The 22,553-nt window shown below is 38.0% G+C and overlaps 1 protein-coding gene and 1 pseudogene across 1 annotated transcript in view; one reads left to right on the top strand and one right to left on the bottom strand.

The window, feature by feature from the left end:
* The first annotated feature begins 5,941 nt into the window (after positions 1-5,941).
* On the top strand, positions 5,942-19,216 carry LOC127497463 (serine/threonine-protein kinase pim-2-like; annotated as a pseudogene).
* Positions 19,217-22,143: 2,927 nt separating this feature from the next.
* Positions 22,144-22,553, bottom strand: part of bckdhb (branched chain keto acid dehydrogenase E1 subunit beta) — a 104,081-nt gene continuing 103,671 nt past the window's right edge. The window contains exon 11 of the mRNA XM_051865494.1: positions 22,144-22,551. The gene's annotated coding sequence lies outside the window, so the exon portion shown is untranslated. The remainder of the gene's footprint in view (positions 22,552-22,553) is intronic.

A 22,553-nucleotide genomic window follows, 5' to 3' on the forward strand; every position in this document is an offset into this window, starting at 1 on the left:
TTTCTGACATTTTAGAGTTGTTTCTAGTGGCATATTATATTGAGTTTATCTACTGAATTTGCTGCTTCAAAAATATTATTGCTCTAGAAACAGAATAGCCTATTATTTGAATTTTAAATTGTGTATCATTTATATAGCCTATTTAAAATACATCAATGATGACACAGTCATCTGGGCGGAAGTTTGATACCGCGACTCCGCCTCCGGGCTCCACTGACGATTCCTTCTGCACATGCCCAGGCTCCAAACTGACATTTTTGCGTAACATGTCAACGCACATCGTCGAATGTTTTATGTTCAGTTCATTACAATGGAAGGAAGCAGTGTCGCGGCGTCCATCTTTTTTTTACAGTCTATGATCACAACATTACAAAGTTGATTTGGAGCAAAAAAGTGAAAAAAAAAAAAAAAAAAAAAATTAGAAAATCGGATAAAAATAAAGGTACAAGACTGTGAAAGAACTACAGTCCCATTAAGTCCCAATGACATAATCAAATTAAAAACAATGGTGAAAAATTAAAACTATTCAAAGTTGTAGATTACATTCTTACATTACAATATATTTTGTTCATTGCTAAATATGCACACACACGCATATATGCATATTTTGCAATAAAATTAAAATATATTGTATATTTTATGTTATGTGGGGGGAGCTAAAGAGCTTTTTGGCGCAATTTGCTCACTGCAACTCTCTGATTGGTGGTATTTTCTGTACAACATCATAGTAATGTAAATTTTCACCACAAATTTAGCTGCTAAACATGATTATTTTAAGAAATAATTTGAAATAATATGGACGAATGGCTTCAATACAAGTATATACTGTACCATTGATTAATGGGGGGGGGGGGGGGGGGGGGGGGGGGGGTTCTCTACTCTTTCAGAAATTGAGTAATAGCGCCCCCGACCGTATAACCGTGAAAACACGGAAAGCCAGAAAATTCCGTCAATGGTGGGGAAACCACTAAATTATCGTTCAAAATCTATTTTCCTGTTGAGAAAATAAACAAAATTCTTATTTCTGGAATCCGACTGTTGCACACAATTGGAATTCAAAAAAAAAAAAAAAAAAAAATCAGCACAAATAATGCATTCTGGGAAATTAAGTGTTCTTCCACTTTGGTGGTCCATCTTTATGTCTATCTTTTTCTGTCCATAAGGCCTAGATTTCTTCAAACCTATCAAAACGTTCAAATTCAAGAACTGAATTAAAATTTTAAAGCCACTCTCAATTCAATTCTGAATGCTGCGTAACCCTGTTTAACATTTACTTTAACACATGTTGCAGGTATTTTTTTATTACGCTACTGCACATTTTTAAAAAAGTTTGCTTAATTTATAATCTGTCATCAAAATCCACTTCTGAAACGGCTTTCCTTTTTGGCTGATGTCACGAATTCCTCTTACTTTTTTAACCCCTCTCCTCCAACTCCCTTTCATACAGAGACACATCCAATCAATTCCTGATAGATAAAGAATTTTTTTCATTAAATATCCTGTTTCAGTCAGAAATACATAAGAGATTCATACGACATCATGTCTGATTTAGCTCCTGTCTTTCAGTAGATATCCCGATGTATTTTTTCTGGAGAGTATTTCCAGTCATTATAAACTGCACCTCATTCATCAGATGGACATAAAACTCTTTGTCAGAAGCGCTAGGTACATCTAATCCAGACCTTTCCTCAAAATAGTAACCAAACTGAAAGCAAGCATTGTACTTTTTTTTCTGACTTTTTTCCATCATCTCCTTCTTTAAGCCCTTTGTGTAGAAATACATGATACATGCAGCGTGTCTACTGTAATCAGACAGCACAGTAAATTGATGTAAACTATTCAGAACTCTAAAGGGATTATTATATGATCTCTGATTTTGATATCGGTGCTCAGTGCTGCTTTTCATTGCTTTGTTACACAATTCCAACATTCCAATGATAACTTGGATGAAGGGCCTCCTCTCCGCAGAAGCTTTGGACCATGGCACAGGCGATGATCTAATAAAATTGGAAAAGATTTCAATAGTTGTGTCCAAGGTGAGAGGTCGGTTCCAGCACGTGTGGCTTGCTTGGGCCCACGGGGACAAACCAGGTGGTGTAGCAAATTCGCTGAAAGCAATATGAATAATTAATCATAACTATTTATAATTAATTATAAATATGTGGATCGGTTAAAATTAACTTAATGTAATAAAATTAATATTACAATCAATTAATCTGTTTGGCCAATGAACACTCAGTGTTAATTGTTTATTAATTCTAAGAAATGTTCATTTCCAGTTTATGGGAAATAACATTCTTTTTGTACTGTACTACTCAGAGCATGTAGTCAGGATCGGCTCCAGTATATGAGCATGAAACACAGACTTTACGTGTGACATGAACAAGACTTTATTAACCAGACCAGTGGTTTTCAACCTATGGGCCGCGGCCCACTAGGGGGCCTCAGTGATCCTCCAGGTGGGCCGCGAGATAACTTAAAATTAATTTAAATATATTAATATAATTTATTAATTTAATTATTAATACGTTACATTAAAAAAAGCTAAATTAAATTAATTAAAAAATACATTTAAAACAAGGCACCACCTCTCTCGTACATATTCTGTGATTGTTTCGGTTCAGCCCAGGCCATTTCTCATCTTGCTGCTGTGAAATACAGACTGAACGGTGGCTCAAAACGCAAACTCTCTCAGTTGGAAAAAGAAAACCAGTGTCGCTAAAAAGGTTTTGATGAATCACGATTGTAATGAAGGTAAAGATGATTACAGTGACATACAGGAGTCTTACATAAGGCATGCGCGAGTCCGTTATTATGCGCAAACAAACCGCACGTGCGCTCTTGACTCACTGATCGTTATAACGTCTCTGCATGAACACAGTTCAATATATTCGCGTGGTTAATGTAATTAATGTACTGTGAATTATTTATAACGGATGCTCACCAAAAAAAAGCGTGTTTTGGAGAAGTTTGAGAGGGTCAGTGATGATGTGTTTAATAATTTTGAATGGATCCGCTTTGTATTTAAATTCAGTCCGTTGGTATCTCCCTGTGGTCTTGTTTGGTATGACAGGTTGACTTGTGCATATTTGTTTAAGTTACTGTATTACTGAGCAGAGTAAGTACTTTTAAGTTGTAAAGAATGTCTGCAAAGTATGTTTGAAAAAAAGAACTCTGAAGGTTTAAATCTATCTTGAGTTTCTTCTTTAAAGAAATAATAACATGGGGTTGAAAAGTAATAACACTAAAATACAAATGTTTTTGTAAATTGAAAAAAAAAAGGGGGGGGGTGGGGGCGTGCAGTATTGATTCGGAGAGGGGGGGGGGGGGCTTGGCGTAGAAAACCACTGAACTAGACTAAACACTTAAACTACTCTAACATTCACACCCATACATGCATACAGTTTACCAAGGGAAAGAGAGAGCTAAAGCAGAATACAGGAAAGCAAGAAGTTACAGCATTGTTTGAGATTCAGCAGATCAACAGCCTTGAGCAAACCATCAGTTTAGTTCTAACATGCCCTTCTTTAAAAGGGGTAAGGATACTTAATGTATCAAATAATGAGACTAAGTTTGATACTTGCATGTCTCACCAATTTAAATTAAACTTGTCCTGATGCAATTTGTTAAGGCTCCAGTTGTTCTTGCTGATGTTGTCTTGATGAAAGAGAACCAGTTGGATTCAGAGGATCTTTGGTGAATGAAAAGTCTAGGCCGGAGCCTGGCACAAGCTTGGGGTTCCTTAGAAGCTTCTAGCTTCTTAGCATCATCTTCACATCAGAGTTTTCTCAGTAAAAGAAGGACTGTGATCTTGTGATCAGTGATTTTAAAGTGTGAAGATGCCACACCCTCTTAAGGTGACTGAGCCAATAAGGAGTTGTTCCCTCAGAGGGAACTTTACGAGTCTTTGTTCTGTAGCAAGATATTAGCATAAGACATTGGATTGGATGCATGAGAGAAGAATCTTCTAGATTCTTATAATACTAGTGTCATAGAGTTAGCAACATGTAACATAAATGACCAAATATGAAACGAAAGTTGGGAGTCCATCGATACCAAACATGCTACCCATGTGATTTTAGTTAACCATAGTATGCAACTCTGAAACAATAATACCAAAAGAGTTCAAAAGAGAGAATTAATACATAGGCCAAAGCCTATAAAAGGAAATTCATGAGATGGGAAAATTGCATAGGCGTAATTTGCGGGTGGGACGGGTGGTACATGTCCCTGCCACTTTTTGCCAGGGTCGATATTGTCCCCACCACTTTTTGAAACATCTCGCGGCACGGATGTATACTAATTCAAAAGAAACATCTCTAGGTGATTAGCAATTCATTCGTTTGTGTTAAATAATAGGCGATCTGGCGCTGGGATGTGCTGTTTTTGAAATCATGTTGAGTGCTCGTTGTCACTGTTATCAGTGGCACAACAGTGTCCTCTTGGCGCTCATGCACACTGTGCAGTCTTCACACGGACGAGCGCTTCAATCTATCGGTTAATGCTGTTGCGACCGGAGACTCTATTCGTTCCGGTGAAATCACAAAACAAAATGCACATAAAGGTGTCCCTGCTCTTGATATACAATCACTGATAAACATCTGTAGTTTTAATGAGAAAAAAATAAAAGAAATGACACGAGGGCGGATTAGAACCCAGAACCTCTGGCACAGGAAAACGAAAATTCTGCCACTCGTCCATCAGAACAATTGAAAATATTTTGCGGATCCACGTATTTATTATATATACTGTCGTGGCTAACAATATTTTGTATTACTGTAGATGTAAGGACGAAACTATAATATTAAACATGAGGTGTATTTCAATAAATTTTGTGCATTTATTATAGTAATAATACACTGCTAGTTGCAGTTTAGGGTGATGGGTTCACAGAACTTTGAGAGAGAGTGTTTCTGGATTCTTCATTAAATACAATGAATAACTGTGTGTCTGATTGGTCCAGACGCTACAGTGGGGAGCAGCAACACTCAGTACTAGGGTTGTCAATTTAATGCTATAACTTTGTGTTTAATTATGGAAAAAATAATGCGTTAAAATTATTAACGCTTGTAACGCACCTGCCCCGGCCCAGACCTGTACGGCATCTTCCATTGCATGCAATTTAGTTACAAATTTGATGCAGGAATATCTGCATGATTGCAAATGTGATATTGATTTTATACAACAGTTCAATATACAAGAAGTTAATACTGTTACATTTTAGCAACAATATTGTCAACATTGACAAAAAAATTTCTCAATTTCACCAATGAATATAGTTCCAAACAAAGCCACAACAGAACTGTTGTGTGTCTCCGAATAACACACAGTGGCGTTTCGTTACTGAATGAATCCACGTTTTTTTTTACGAATCGAATGAGCAAATGATTTAGTCACCCATTCATAACGATGGTCACTTGCTTCGCTCCTGAATGAATCAGCCATTTCAATGAATCGGTCGAATAAATGACTGAATGACTCACTCATTAGGACAGTGAATTGACACCACCTACTGGCAATTTTAGTTTTACATTTACAGTATCATTTCTTTTTTTTATTCATATTCATGCCACCTCTGAGCTGCATTAAACAGTCTTTGTAAATATACCTAAATGCCACTTCAGATACAGCTTCTGAAAAAAAAAAAAAAAAAAAAAATGTTTTGACCACATAGCCTTTATGTGCATTAAATTCTCTGTTGAATTGAATGAATGAATGATGCATTTATATAGCGCTTTCATATGTACTACTCTACACCCAAAGCACTTTACAATCGTATCAGGGATCTCTCCTCATCCACCACCAGTGTGCAGCATCCAATTGGATGATGCGACGGCAGCCATAGTACAACGGCGCCAGTGCGCTCACCACACACCAGCTGTAGGTGGAGAGGAGAGAGAGTGATAGAGCCAATTCAATGGATGGGGATTATTAGGAGGCCATGACTGGTAAGGGCCAATGAAGGGAATTTGGCCAGGACACCGGGGTTACACCCCTACTCTTTACGAGAAGTGCCATTGGATTTTTTTAATGACCACAGAGAGCCAGGACCTCGGTTTAACGTCTCATCCGAAGGACGGTGCTTGTTACAGTACAGTGTCCTCATCACTATACTGGGGCGTTAGGACCCACACAGACCACAGGGTGAGCACCCCCTGCTGGCCTCACTAACACCTTTTCCAGCAACCTAGTTTTCCCAGGAGGTCTCCCATCCAGGTACTAACCAGGCTCAGCCCTGCTTAGCTTCAGTGGGCAACCAGTCTTGGGCTACAGGATGATATGGCTGCTGTCATTATAATATATTCTTTGTAAAGCTATTTATTATTCAATACTTGTCTATTCAATGCTTTTCTCATCTAACACAACACTGACTTTAAATGATTTTTTTGTAATTACAAATGTATTTAAATGCATGACATTCATGTTTCAATAGAAATGACATTAAAGTGTATTTGAGTTTACCATGAATTCTTGTCTGTTTTTTTTTCTCAACCATTTTATAGATATTTAAGATCCCTTAAGCCAGGGGTTCCCAAACTTTTTCATTCCAGGACCCACCTAGACAAGTACAATCAATCTCAAGACCCACCATAATATTTTTAAATGGAAATATGGGGGAAAACGCATCCTCATTTACAGAGCAGTTTTTATTTTCCTTGTCATAAGAATGAAATATACGGCCGCGGTCAATGAATGCTGTGTACGTTACTAACACAGACACATGACAGTTCAACACAAATGAATCAGACGACTTATTTAGTGAGTCATTCAATGAATGCTATGTTGATTCAGACTCTGATTCTTGTGTGTGTGTGTGTGTGTGTGTGTATGGTTGCGAGTTCGCACTTGTAGGCTGCATACATACGTCATCAAGGATGTTTTATTTAAGAAAAGTAACCGTAATAAAATTGACTGTTATACCATGTGAGATGTAAAATACTGTAATTTCTTTTTTACGTTGTAATTGAACAGTTACTTTTCTTAAATGAGACTGTCCCGATGACGTATGCAGACATCAAATGCGACCCGGAGGACGCAGCCTCAAAATGACTCGCTGCTCATGTGTTTTAATTTAAATGATTCCTTTGAAAAACAGAATCTTCTCTAAAGAGTCGTTTGCCCATTATCGTACTGGTTTTGATTCACCGTAACGTAAATTTAGCTGCAGCCAAGTGACTTTGTGCGACCCACCTTTTCTCACAGTGCGACCCACAAGTGGGTCCCGACCCACAGTTTGAAAACCCCTGCCTTAAGCCCATCCCCAAACCTACACAAAACCACTATTATAAATTAGCTAGCCTATAAAAACAAAATATACAGTTTTAGTTAATATTAAAGATATTAAAGGTCTCTTTAATGTCCTAAGTTATTGGAACTGTGACATTACTTTTAAGTGTGACTGTTCCACAGGTGCATGTCCAAAAATTGTTTATAGTTCACTGAACAAGCATAAAAAAACACTTTGTTTAAACACTTTCCAATGAAAATCTGTAAAGAATTTTACTAAATTATCTTTAAAATATAGTGTCCTGAAAAAGGGACTTTTTTTTTTTTTTGCTGAGTTTGGTATGAGCCACTAATGTAATTAAAAAAATATACAAAACAAAATGAAAATAAAGTGGCATTTTTGGGGTTACGGAACCAAAGGTTACTAAATACACAGTACTAATATGAACTGTTAATGGAAACTGCTCTTGGTGAATAAAATTAACATCATACCTGCATGCAAATCCTTCCCAGCAAACACACGAAGTACTAGTTATGTCATTTGTTCATGCTTTATGGTAATTTCATGACCAATTAAAAACATAATTACAACGTTGCACGCTCGTAATGTCTTTTGCGCTATATTTATAATGAAGTGATACTGATATACAGCATGCTGCCGCATTTGCGAGAGCAACTGGAGTGCTACAAACATAATGGCTGAAAGGAGCTAAGAGACTATTTATTTCGTAAAAGCTATGAAAATAACGTTAGAATAATGACACTGACATATAGCCTGACAACATCTCACCTGACCGCAGATAGTGAATCTGGACAACGCGTTTTTAAACTGCTGCGTCTAAGCGTCAACAGCTTTCACACACGTCTTTCAAAATAAAAGTCTCGCATCAGGAAAACAGAATTTCGTTTCTTTGACTGAATACTGGTCTAAATGACAATGTATTGTATTTGCAGTACGCTCTGGCGATATAGGCTACAATAGTTTTGTATGGGATGTATTTATTTATTTAAAATTTCAATTGCTAATCACTGAAGATATTATTCTGATAAACTCAGTGAAGGTGTGCATCTCATTCAAACAAATACTGTATGTATAGGCATTTGAAACAGAAAGAACAAACATACACACACATTTCAAGGGGTGGGCGTTGTTACGAATATCTTATTTCACAATATTAGTAATTTAAGTTACAAATAAGTTATAATTAATCAATATTAGTAAGGTATTTTTGTTATTTTATTTTATATTTGTTATTAAAAATAAGAATAAAGATGCAATAGCAAACAATAGCTTTTACTAAAGCTATTCAGTAAAGAGCAGTGAGTGATTTTCTCTTTTGTCATTTGAATTATAATAAAGGACACAGCAGCAGGTAGCCTATATTAGCCCGCTGTCACTTTAAGACCTGACGCACGATATTGACACGCATCTGATTTCTCTTCCAGCTGTACTGAAGACATAACCGATTGAGTTTGTGTTAATATACTCACCAAGACAGGCAAGGCAGTTCTTTTTCCTGGTTTATTTGTAACTCTTTTTTCAGTTCTTCTCTCATTCATGCATGATTCTTAATCGCTTTAACATGTCAAAAACTAGCACTCCTGTCCTGCGCGGCTGTATTTACATACCGCGACGTACACAACATTATATCATTCATATAAAATGTCTTAAGAAATGAATTGTATCATTCAAAAATATCACGTGACGCATCCCCCTCATTCTCGTCAGTGCCAATACGGAACATTGTGACGTCACAAATTATAGAACGCATATAAAGGTGTGAAAGACACTTGCTCGATTTGTTGGTTGAAGTTTCGGAGTGTTTCATTACTTGGCGTATTTTGAGTATTTGACAGAGTGGAAAACGGTTTATTATCATGGGACAGCTAAGTTCACGAGCGAACAAAGCGCCTGATAAGGCCTGTTTAGAGGAACCCTGCGTGCTACTCAAATACAACACCAACACGGCGGAGAAGCATCCTCATCGGCTTGATGAGACGCCTGTTGTTGGTGCTGCTGAGATTGATGGAGAGAGAGAGGAGCAAAAGAGCAAGAGCTTCTGGAAATGGCCCGCTATACACTGTCCCCACCGCAGAAATGCCAAATATAACCTGGTTCAGGCTGAGGAGGAGTACCAGTGTGAGGCGGGAACATTTCAGAAACTCAGTGATGATGGTAAAATCACATGAATATGTCTTAATGATACAATTATTGTTAAATAGGAACTTCTTCTTCTTCCTTTTTATAACAAAGCATCACTGTCCCAAACACTGCTGTACATTATCATACCAAACATTTTAGTGTGACATTTTGAAGATCAGAAATGAAATGATCTGAGGATAGATTTATTAGGCGTCATTACCAAACCGCTCATTATGTGAGAATTTAAATTAAGAATAAAATCAATTTTGCATTTTTCAAGTCACCTTTATTTTTGTTAAACAATACAGTTTGCTTCAAAGCAGCTTCACATTTAAGGAAAATAACAGAATCAGTGATGCAAACTTCATCAAATATGAGACAAAATTAAATTGTGCTGTAAAGCAGCTCTAAAAAGACAATAGTGTCATTATTCAGCTCAAGTCATTTCAATATTGATTCGGTTCACTTCAATATTATTGAAGTTCAATGACATGCAAAATTCAATTATGAAACAAAACTGATTCAGCTATAAAGCAGCTCTGCAGAAGACATGATTATCATCATTCAGCTCAAGTTTTGTTCTCATCCAATAATATGAGATGTTTAATTTTTAAAGATATCAAGTCAAAATGCCTCTAAATAAAGAACCTCTCTAATCTGAGGATACAATATGTTATTCTTATTAATTATTTGATTTGATTCATGTTGTAGCTCCGACTTCTGAAGTCCTTCCCGCTGCCGAGGAACAGCTGGAGCAGGACGTCCTGGACGAGAGTAAGAATAAATCTATGACAATTAGAAAATGTTATTATAAAATAAATATATAATTGGATTTCATACTAACTACAATTGTTTATCTTTTAATAGACCACATTTGCAGGCGTTATAAATTTAGCCACAAGCTGGGTGAAGGAGGATTTGGCATTGTGTACGCCGCGACTCGGTGCAAGGATGGACTTGAGGTTTACATTTTTTAATCATCTACAAAACATTGTTCAGGATTCATGATTGCATGATATGACTGACCTCTGTGCACATGCTAAATGTTAAGTCTTTGTTTTGTTGAGCAGGTGGCTGTGAAATATTCAGTGAAGACGCCAAACATGCCGTACATCAAAGTGGTGAGTCGGCTGTGCTGTTTTCAATTCATAACATCTTATATTCATGTTAATCACAGAGATTTATAGCATATGATTTATCAGCAGGCAAACTGTTTTTATTTAGAAACCTCCTCCCTAACCGTCATATTTTCTTTCCTTTAGCCTGGTCAATCCAAACATCTCCCCTTGGAGATCGGCCTGACACTGTTGGCCAATAAGGGCCCCAGCGTTCCTCACGTAATTAAACTTCTGGACTGGCAGGACGACACAGATCACTATATCATGGTCATGGAGCGGCCCTCTCCTTGCACGGACCTGCTGAGTTTCATGGATGTCCAAGGAGGAATCCTCGACGAGAAGACAGCACGACATGTTATGCGGCAGGTCATTCAAGCCGCTAACATCTGCTGTGAGCGCGGCGTCTTCCACCGGGACATCAAACCGGAGAACCTGCTGGTGAACACCGACACTATGGAGGTCAAACTGATTGACTTCGGGTGTGGTGCGCTCATGAAGAATTCTGCCTTCAAAGACTTCAGTGGTATGTGTTATCAACCTGTTATTAGCTCACAGAAACTCATCCTATATATAGCCGACATGCTGTGGAAATGTATTAAAAATCACACAACGTCTCTTTCCTCCAGGCACAAAAGCGTACCGTCCTCCAGAGATCAAGTTTGACGGCAGGTACCATGCAAAGCCGACGACTGTGTGGTCACTCGGGATCCTCTTGTTCGAAATGGTGTGCGGGGATTTTCCCACAGCCCAAGACCTGTACACCATCAGTGCCAACATCTGGACCAGTCCGGGCCTGTCACAAGGTGAGATCTTCTTCTTATGAAGTCTAATGCATACGAAAAAGAACAGCCGCTTCAAAGAGAACAGGTGTGAAGTATCAGCTAATAATCACACATATCTCTCTCGTCTTTTTGCACAGAATGCTGCGACATGATTTGTGCTTGTCTGCAGCCTAAACCACAGAAGAGGCTCGCTCTGAAGAAGATGCATCTCCATGACTGGTTTAAGGTACTGAGTCTAAGATTAGCTTAATTTTGTTTTTGGTTTAGTTTGATTATCAGTCATATAATCATCATAAACTTGTTGCTGAGTCAAATGTCAAATAACGCTGATTTGTGTTTTGTTTCAGGTCATGGAGTAAGACGGAGAACATCAGCACACATCTCCAGTCATGGCCATCCTGTTGTTCTCGGTCCTCAGTCAGCTTTGCATCTGATGGCTGACATGAGTGACCTGTCCATCCCTTCACTCAGGCCTCAGTGTCTTGCAGGGCCAGCAAGTCCTGCTAGCGTCTGGAGCCTCGACTTGAAGCAGCAATATTAGTGTCTGGCGGTATTGAAAGTCAAATTGCAATACCGTCAGATGCACCTATAGCAAAATGTCTGATAAATGTTCTCACAAAATGACTAATAAAGTCATTTTGTAAGAAAATTTATAACATTAAGAAAATTCATGACATTTTCTATGAAAATGTATAAGAAAATTTACAAGAAAATGTATGACATTTTGTAAGAAAATGTGACTTTAAAAAAAAGTTTAAGAAAATGTATGACATTTAAAAAAAAAAAAAATGTTTTAAAGAAAATTTGTAAGAAAATGTATATTTTGTAAGAACATTTATAAGAAAGTTTATTAAGAAAATCTATAATAAATGTATATTTATATTGAACTGTTCCCTTGTAGAGTTTAATAGCACATTACTGTGACACCACAGCCCTTGAGGCTCCTGCTAAAGTCATTTCTGTCACTTCTGAAGCCTGTCATGAACTCAGACCAAACATCTACTGTCGTATCTCTCACTATATATGACCAAAAAACATATTTAACAATTAAAAATATTAGATAATATAAGAGCAAAAACACAACAAAAGGATCCCCAGATTTTTTGTACCACTTAGAGTAAATGCTTGAGAGAAAAACTGGTTGCAGAAATGGGTATTTGTATAACTAGATCAGTAACCAGCAGATGATCTCAAGTTAATGAAACTTGTGCTGTGCTATCTTAGCTATCTCATCTTATGTGTGCTATTAAATACAGTGACATTACACAATTTTGGGGGATTGTATGGATCTTCTTACTACTGGTGCAAAAACAAACAAACAACAATAATACAAATTTAGATCTTAAAAATGTTATCTTGTCTGTTTTTGCTGTGTTGTGCTCTCTTTTTCTGGTGGATGCAAGCAAGCACCTGGAATTACACTTCATAATGATAATAATAATAATAATAATAAGCTGTAGCAATATTTAATAACAGGCAAAACATTCCTTAGCATTCCTTAGCCTGTGCCATTTTGAACCCTACAAGAAAAATCAGATGAAAAAATGACTTCTTTGATATTAAAATATTTAATTTTTCTTACTGTCTTTTAAAATATACAAAAACAGCCAAACAATAGGCCTATATATTAGACATTGTTGCTAGTGTAAATCTATAATGATTATACTATTTTATTTATTTATTTCCCCCAGATATACACTATATTGCCAAAAGTTTTGGGACGCCTGCCTTTACGTGCACATGAACTTTAATGATATCCCATTCTTAATCCGTAGGGTTTAATATGGAGTTGGCCCACCCTTTGCAGCTGTAACAGCTTCAACTCTTCTGGGACGGCTTTCTACAAAGTTTTGGAGTGTGTTTATGGGAATTTCTGATCCCAAAGGTGTTCTATCGGGTTGAGGTCAGGCCAGTCAAGTTCCTCCACACCAAACTCACTCATCCATGTCTTTATGGATCTTGATTTGTGCACTGGTGCGCAGTCATGTTGGAACAGGAATGGGCCATCCCCAAACTGTTCCCACAAAGTTGGGAGCATGAAATTGTTGAAGCATTAAGAGTTCATTTCACTGGAACTAAGGGTCAAGCCCAACCCCTGAAAAACAACCCCACACCATAATCCCCCTCCACCAAACTTTACACTTGGCACAATGCAGTCAGGCAAGTACCGTTCTCCTGCCAACTCGTCCATCGGATTGCCAGACAGAGAAGCGTGATTCGTCACTCCAGAGAACACGTCTCCACTGCTCTAGAGTCCAGTGGCGGTGTGCTTTACACCACTGCATCCGACGCTTTGCATTGCACTTGGTGATGTAAGGCTTGGACTGTAACTATTGACTCTGCAGAAAGTTGGCGACTTCTGCGCACTGTGAGCCTCAGCATGCGCTGACCCCGCTCTGTGGTTTTACGTGGCCTACCACTTCGTGGCTGAGTTCCTGTTGTTCCCAATTGCTTCCACTTTGTTATGATACCACTAACAGTTGACCGTGAAATATTTAGTAGTGAGGAAATTTCAGGAATGGACTTAGTGCACAGGTGGCAACCTATCACGGTAACACGCTTGAATTCACTGAGCTCCTGAGAGCGACCCATTCGTTCACAAATGTTTGTAGAAGCAGTCTGCATGCCTAGGTGCTTGATTTTATACACCTGTGGCCATGGAAGTGATTGGGACACCTGAATTCAATGATTTGGAGGGGTGTCCCAATACTTTTGGCAATATAGTGTATGTTGTGGCCATAAAGTACATCACCTGAAACATGGCGTGTCACAATCGGTGACAAAGCAGGTGAGAGCCAATGAGTGGAGATGAAGATCTGTGAATAAAGAATAAAGACATTTGGGTCTGTTCCTCACATGGACTCTGAAGATTTTGGATTACAGCGGCAAATAAAATTTATTATTTTTATGATTATTTTTTGTTTCTTTTTTGAGGGGAATTTTATATAGTTTGATTAAAAACTAAATAAATATTACATGAAGTAATAGTTAAACAATTACAGAAATATTATTTAAGGTTTTAAAATGTAAAAATCTTGTTAAAATTTTTCCCCATAAGCTTTTTTTTTTTTTTTTTTTTTTTTTGTTAAGGTTGCCAGCCAGCGTCAGCGTTTTTGATCATTTTCACAAAACTTTTATGGCCCCAGAATATTTTTTTTAATGTCTGAACATGAATATATCAAAAGAAAGAACAGAGCCTCTGCTTTTAAACAAACAATAAACATTTTATTCTAGCTTCATGCTTTCTTTCTTTTTTTTTTTTATCAACACTTGAATGTGGGTAAGTTTCATTAAAAAGCAACATTTTGAACAAAAAGCTGCATTCTTGTCAAAGACTATGTCCAGATCAAATTCAGAATGATGATCAAAACATAGATGGAGTAGATCGAGTCCATCAAAATCCCCAAAGCTTCACAGTCCTGTACCTCTTCCTGGGTCGACATTTAATTCGGTAAAGTTCGGCATTTTTTATTTATGTGCTGTTTAATGTTTAATACATTTTCAATGTGCTTCTATCTCTTGTTTCTGCTTCTTCGCCTGTGTTTTGATCTGGAGATTCTGAACTCATTCAAACATCTGTCTTGCCCTTGTCAGACTTTAGGCAAATATAGTCTTTTTTATGATTTGTACATTAATTAAAGGTACAGTAAGCGATTTCTGAGAAACCGACACCCAAACACACTCCTCCCTTCATTACTCCGCCCCCCAAAATAATGAACACACTATGAAACACAGGCAGCCACTAACAGCTCGCGCAAGTATGGATGAATCAGCTGTGATCCAACAACAACAGCAGCATAGCTTGGTTCTGTGAAACATAGCAAAACCCATGTTACTCAAGAATTGAGCAGAAACAAAGCAACCTTGGCATCTGTTTTCAGGCCTTCCTGCTCTCTGAAGTCTCTCTTGCGCTGGAAAGCTTTACCGTTAATAATGCGGGCCCTGAAGCTCTTTCCTGATCATAACCCTTCTTCTCCTAATTATATTCCTCTGACCTTTTCTTCTTTGGTAATATCAGCCATTTATCTTTCACAGTCTTTCTTCAAAACTCCCTCTTGCTCACTCTCTCTCCTCCCCCATCATGAGTGGACACGCCCCCTACTGCTGATTGGCTACAAGATTCTTATAGTGCTTGGTCTGATCTGTCCGATCCACTTATTTTTTTCTCCTGTTTAGACAGCCAGGACTATGTACAAACACATTATTTTTTATTAGTTTTGACAGTTGAAATTTAAATTCATGAACATTCCATAAATATAAGGTTTTTTTTGTTTTTTTGTTTTTTTAGGAATTTTGATTGGCTATTACAGGAAAACTGTAAATCCAGTCGGTTAGAAAAATTATACTACAATCAGACAGATCAGACTGAAGAACTATGCCAAGTTTGGTGAAGATACTCTAAACAAATATGAGTGGTTAACTATGGTTGGTTGGTAGGTAGTAATAATAGATACCAAGTCATTATTGTCCCTATCAAATAATTTATCGGTTATATTGTCACAGGGATCCAGGAAATCATCAATAGTCAAGATCTAGCATGCTGAAAATGACCTTGTCTTTTTGGCATAATTTCTATATAATAACCAGTTTAAAGCTGTTCTAGAACTCTGATTTATACATGAAATCAATGTCTTAATCCATGTGCACAAATACATTACTGCAGTTTACATTTACATGCATTTGGCAGACGCTTTTATCCGAAGCAACTTACACTGCATCAGGCTACAGTCTTCAGTTTTTGAGGTCATGCTTTCCTTGGGAATGTATGAAAGTTGTTGTCAGCATGACACCTCAGAGACCATTCCTGAGCTATCATCTGAATGATGTTTACACACACTGTAAAATAGTTTAAAAAGGGCTTGAAAGAACACAAAGACTGGAATTAAATGGAGAGAAATTGCAATTCACTTGCCAAGGCTGAATTTACTTCAATAAGGTTGTCCTTGTTCCATTTAATTACATAACTTTTTAGTTGATTTTTTTTTTTTTTTATATTAATACTAGTGTGTTTGGAGTCTTAACTGAAACATTTCGGATTTATAATTTATTTCTTTGGTTGTTTGTAGGGGTGTTTGATTCCAGGTTTTTCGAAGTCAACTCAGACTACATTTACTTTACATCAAAACAGGGTCAGGAATAATACAAGACTGCAGACATTACGCAATTTTCTTACAACACGAAACCTTAAATTCCTCAAAATATTTCCAAATTAGACCAATTTGGCGATGACATTACCTTGAAATGAGTAGCTATCAACGTTGTTTACGTTAAATCTTTAACTCATGTACTTCTAAAATAAGTCAGATGCAGTGTTGGGGATAACACATAATCAGATTACTTTTTACTTCAAGTAAAATAGTAAAGTAACGCATTCATTTTAAATTTAAATTAACAAAATATCTACTTTTTCAAATAAGTAAAGTTACTTTGTTTTCCCATTTATTGACTGACAGCTCTCCTGTCCCCATGTTGAGAGAATCGGGAGTAAAGGTTCAGAGGTGCTGTGTCGCTGTGTGAACATGATGGTTATTGTAGTTCTACACTAAATGTGAGCAAGCATTTACTCATCTCAATGGCAAAAAAATAAAAAACAGACTCAGTTTCCTCAAATCCAATTCAACCATACTAAGCAAAAAAAAACTTTAGATAAACACATATGCGTTTCATTTTTTTGTTTTTACTGCTGAAGCAAGTGTGTTGAACTTTTTTCTTCAGCAATCCAGAATATCAGCACAGCTGAAAGGTTTGTTTGAACTGCGCCCTCTACTGTACAGGTCTAAATATGCATTTCCTTCAGGCTGAGGCTTATTCATTTCACTTTTGGTGTGAAAGGGTCTTTACACTTGCCAAAAATGGAACTTTTGTTTTTTGTTATTAAAAAACAACCACTCAAGCCCAGCCCAGGTGAGAAAAAGTAATGCAAAAGTAATGTAACGCATTACAACATTACATTCCATAAAAAGTAACTAACGCAATTAGTTCCTTTTTTTTAGGGAGTAACGCAATATTGTAACGCATTACATTTAAAAGTAACTTTCCCCAACACGGGCCAGATGTAGGATAAAAGTATGTGACAAAGTAGCTTCCGCGACATCTCCAGCTCTCGGACGCACGGTGTAATACGTTAGTGTCCGAATTCCTCACTTCATTTCGTTCACTCCTTGCTGATATAGTGCACTCAACTGCCATGCACTATATTAAAGTGAGTTGCGAACGAGTGAACAAGTAATTTCGGACTAGAGTTGGGCGAAGTCTACCAAATTGGCATCAGACGATGTCTATAGTGAAACATCGCGATGGACGATGACACTGGGGGAGGAGCTTCACTTTCGCATTTGAGCTTTAAGCTCAACTTCCATTGAAATGAATTAAAAACGCTCGCTCTGCGCCAGTGGACACGCACCATTACTGTCGCACGCCTCTGGAGAAAGAGAATGTGCACGGAGCTGAAAGGGCTTGAATAAAGCATGTTTGGCTTTAGATAAAACTACTAGAGGATACAGCGCTGAAATATCATTACCACAAACAATCCTGAGTGCTGGTGGTGTGATCTGTTTTGCTCACTTCAACTAGAAACAGTAAAATGGTGCTACCGTACTGTTCTCAACATCGTGATGTCTGTCAGCCATCGGCAATGGCGTCGTCTATCAGCCCAACCCTATTTTGGACACAGCAACAGTCAACAACGAGGGTCGATTCCTGTGCTGGAGTCGACCCTGACTCTAGGGCTATTCATAGTCGAAGAATCGAGTCGACTCCCCATCACTAGCTGTTTGTGATGTGTTATGAATAGTTTATTTACTCACTCATGCCGTTTCAAAAGCTGTTTTTTTTCCATGAAACAAAATCAATAATTTATTGTGTATTTAGGAATCAATTTTGTTTATTTGGTAAGCAGCCATGTAAAAAACTATGGAGCTAGAATTATGACAATACTATTTAAATTTGAATTGACAAGTGTAATTTAATAAAACAGAATATTATGTGCATTTTACATAGTTTTGAATTTAATTTTTTAAAACTTGAATATTAAACATTTGAAACTGAACACAACTGAAATGTTTTCATGGCAGAATTTTATAGACATGTATTTTCAAACAGCAGATTTTTTGTTCTGAAATTTTAGACTGCAAATATCCAGTTTTTAAAAATACAGCTTCAAGTTTTTAAGATGAAGAAGAAATTCAGAACATCAAATTCAATATTGTAAATTTAAAGCGCAGAAATTCAGATCGTACAGAAAGTAGGTCAGAGGCCATCCGCAGGGAAGAGTAGAGGCTCTCAGGAAATTCGAACGGAGCATTTCAGCCAATTACAGAGCTGCAGATGTTTTTCTGAGGCGAAACATTTATGAGCTGTATTTATATGTTAGGTTGGCTTTTTCAGCACTTGAAACATTTGTCTAAGTTTCTCTATTGTTTGTTTTAAAGTATATTTGGTGTGAAAGTGATTAGCATGCTACTGTGTCTACACAGGACGCGAGCGACGTGACAATAGAGCCCATTGATTATAATCAGTAATATAATGTCTACACTGGATGCAGGCGGCGTGGCGCAACACCGTGTCTATGCTGGACGCGACGTGCCGCGTCACAACAGCTTGTAGTGACCGCTGCAAAGAGCGTGGACTGCGTCAGAAATAATGGGAATTTGTTTGCTGTTGGGGATTTGCTGTTGCTCTGTTCAAAGCGCAGAGCCCGATATATGATGAAATAATTGTATTAAACTGACTTAGGCCCTACTTATAGGCTGCTTTCCATGTTCAAGGACTTTGTATCATTTCTATTTTAATGCACTTTTAAAGTTTGGATCACATTAAAAGCATTTTCAACAGGCTTGCTTCTTTTTTCCTCTGTGTTTTTCGCACGAGACACGCTCAATGCTCGACGATCGATAAGCTTCATACATACAGTGGGTACGGAAAGTATTCAGACCCCCTTAAATTTTTCACTCTTTGTTATATTGCAGCCATTTGCTAAAATCATTTAAGTTCATTTTTTTTCCTCATTAATGTACACACAGCACCCCATATTGACAGAAAAACACAGAATTGTTGACATTTTTGCAGATTTATTAAAAAAGAAAAACTGAAATATCACATGGTCCTAAGTATTCAGACCCTTTGCTCAGTATTTAGTAGAAGCACCCTTTTGATCTAATACAGCCATGAGTCTTTTTGGGAAAGATGCAAAAAGTTTCACACCTGGATTTGGGGATCCTCTGCCATTCCTCCTTGCAGATCCTCTCCAGTTCTGTCAGGTTGGATGGTAAACGTTGGTGGACAGCCATTTTTAGGTCTCTCCAGAGATGCTCAATTGGGTTTAAGTCAGGGCTCTGGCTGGGCCATTCAAGAACAGTCACGGAGTTGTTGTGAAGCCACTCCTTCGTTATTTTAGCTGTGTGCTTAGGGTCATTGTCTTGTTGGAAGGTAAACCTTCAGCCCAGTCTGAGGGCCTCAGCACTCTGGAAAAGGTTTTCGTCCAGGATATCCCTGTACTTGGCCGCATTCATCTTTCCCTCGATTGCAACCAGTCGTCCTGTCCCTGCAGCTGAAAAACACCCCCACAGCATGATGCTGCCACCACCATGCTTCACTGTTGGGACTGTATTGGACAGGTGATGAGCAGTGCCTGGTTTTCTCCACACATACCGCTTAGAATTAAGGCCAAAAAGTTCTATCTTGGTCTCATCAGACCAGAGAATCTTATTTCTCACCATCTTGGAGTCCTTCGGGTGTTTTTTCATGTGTCTTGCACTGAGGAGAGGCTTCCGTCAGGCCACTCTGCCATAAAGCCCAGACTGGTGGACTGCTGCAGTGATGGCTGACTTTCTACAACTTTCTCCCATCTCCCGACTGCATCTCTGGAGCTCAGCCACAGTGATCTTTGGGTTCTTCTTTACCTCTCTCACCAAGGCTCTTCTCCCCCGATAGCTCAGTTTGGCCGGACGGCCAGCTCTAGGAAGGGTTTTGGTCGTCGCAAACGTCTTCCATTTAAGGATTATGGAGGCCACTGTGCTCTTAGGAACCTTAAGTGCAGCAGAAATGTTTTTGTAACCTTGGCCAGATCTGTGCCTTGCCACAGTTCTGTCTCTGAGCTCTTCAGGCAGTTCCTTTGACCTCATGATTCTCATTTGCTCTGACATGCACTGTGAGCTGTAAGGTCTTATATAGACAGGTGTGTGGCTTTCCTAATCAAGTCCAATCAGTATAATCAAACACAGCTGGACTCAAATGAAGGTGTAGAACCATCTCAAGGATGATCAGAAGAAATGGACAGCACCTGAGTTAAATATATGAGTGTCACAGCAAAGGGTCTGAATACTTAGGACCATGTGATATTTCAGTTTTTCTTTTTTAATAAATCTGCAAAAATGTCAACAATTCTGTGTTTTTCTGTCAATATGGGGTGCTGTGTGTACATTAATGAGGAAAAAAAATGAACTTAAATGATTTTAGCAAATGGCTGCAATATAACAAAGAGTGAAAAATTTAAGGGGGTCTGAATACTTTCCGTACCCACTGTATATATATATATATATATATATATATATATATATATATATTTATTTCTAGGGAAGGACCCCTAGAAATCTTTGCTCTTTGCAGCGGTCACTACAAGCTGTTGTGACGCGGCACGTCGCGTCCAGCATAGACACGGTGTTGCGCCACGCCGCCTGCATCCAGTGTAGACATTATATTACTGATTATAATCAATGGGCTCTATTGTCACGTCGCTCGCGTCCTGTGTAGACACAGTAGCATGCTAATCACTTTCACACCAAATATACTTTAAAACAAACAATAGAGAAACTTAGACAAATGTTTCAAGTGCTGAAAAAGCCAACCTAACATATAAATACAGCTCATAAATGTTTAAGCACAGACTCGCCTCAGAAAAACATCTGCAGCTCTGTAATTGGCTGAAATGCTCCGTTTGACTTTCCTGAGAGCCTCTACTCTTCCCTGCGGATGGCCTCTGACCTACTTTCTGTACGATCTGAATTTCTGTGCTTTGAATTTACAATATTGAATTTGATGTTCTGAATTTCTTCTTCATCTTGAAAACTTGAAGCTGTATTTTTAAAAACTGGATATTTGCGGTCTAAAATTTCAGAACGAAAAAATCTGCTGTTTGAAAATACATGTCTATAAAATTCTGCCATGAAAACATTTCAGTTGTGTTCAGTTTCAAATGTTTAATATTCAAAAAAAAAAAAAAAAAAAAAAAAAATCAAATTCAGAAATATGTAAAATGCCACATAATATTCAATTTTATTAAATTACACTTGTCTATAATTCAAATATAGTATTGTCATAATTCTAGCTCCATAAAAAGCAGGATCTCACACATGTACAGCCAGTCATCTGCAACGTTACGTATTGTGTTGTTGGCTAACAGTCTGGTTTGTCAATGTCTGGATTTTGATTTTGTACTGCATGTGGATCTTAATTAAAATCTGTCAATCTGGGAAAGCCATCGCTGACAGATTCATTCAAGCATGTGTCAGTCATCTATGTATGTGATGTTATGTACGCTCCTCTGTGAATGAAGAAGGGTTAGACCTCGGCCTCCCAGCAGGCCGAACGGGCTGATCTCAGCAGAGTGTCTCTGTGAAGATCACTGGGGCCGGATTTAATATGCTTAAGTGAGTAATGACACGGTGCGAGTGCGATGGATGCTAGAATACACTCAACCTGAGGTCATCTGAGCGGCCGCACCCAGCCTCGAACGCTGTGGTCACATTCCACTGTCACTACGACCAAAATGAAAGATGCCGTTTTATCTTTATATTCTGTCCACGGTTTGTGGTTGAAGTCTTGAGAGCTGGAGGATGCTCAGCATCTGTCTGTAACAGCAAAGCAGCTCACTAGGTTTTAAAGCAGAGATTATTTATTCAATTAAACCAAAGATTTTACAAATAGGATGGTATATTCACTAACTGTTGACAGAATCAAAACACAAGATCCAGCCTCAATTCAATTTAATAATAATAAAAAAAAAAAAACTAAACTAAACTAAACGTAAGATGGTGACATCCAGGTAACAGCAAGAGCACAGACATGGAAGGAGCAGATAGAAGAGCACAGCACCCGTGTGATGTCCACATGTTAGTGTTCAGAAATTATGATTCACCTTCTAGACACAAGATCAATGATGTTTTCTGGAGTTTCCCAAAAAGTGACAGCCTGTCCGGTAACATGGTCCCATCTACAGGCAGAAACTTGGTTAGCTGTGGGATTGACTGGTGTGTTCACTGATGAAATTCCCAATCTGTGTTGCCT

Source organism: Ctenopharyngodon idella, chromosome 16 (assembly GCF_019924925.1).
Source record: "Ctenopharyngodon idella isolate HZGC_01 chromosome 16, HZGC01, whole genome shotgun sequence".
NCBI classification, from domain to species: domain Eukaryota; kingdom Metazoa; phylum Chordata; class Actinopteri; order Cypriniformes; family Xenocyprididae; genus Ctenopharyngodon; species Ctenopharyngodon idella.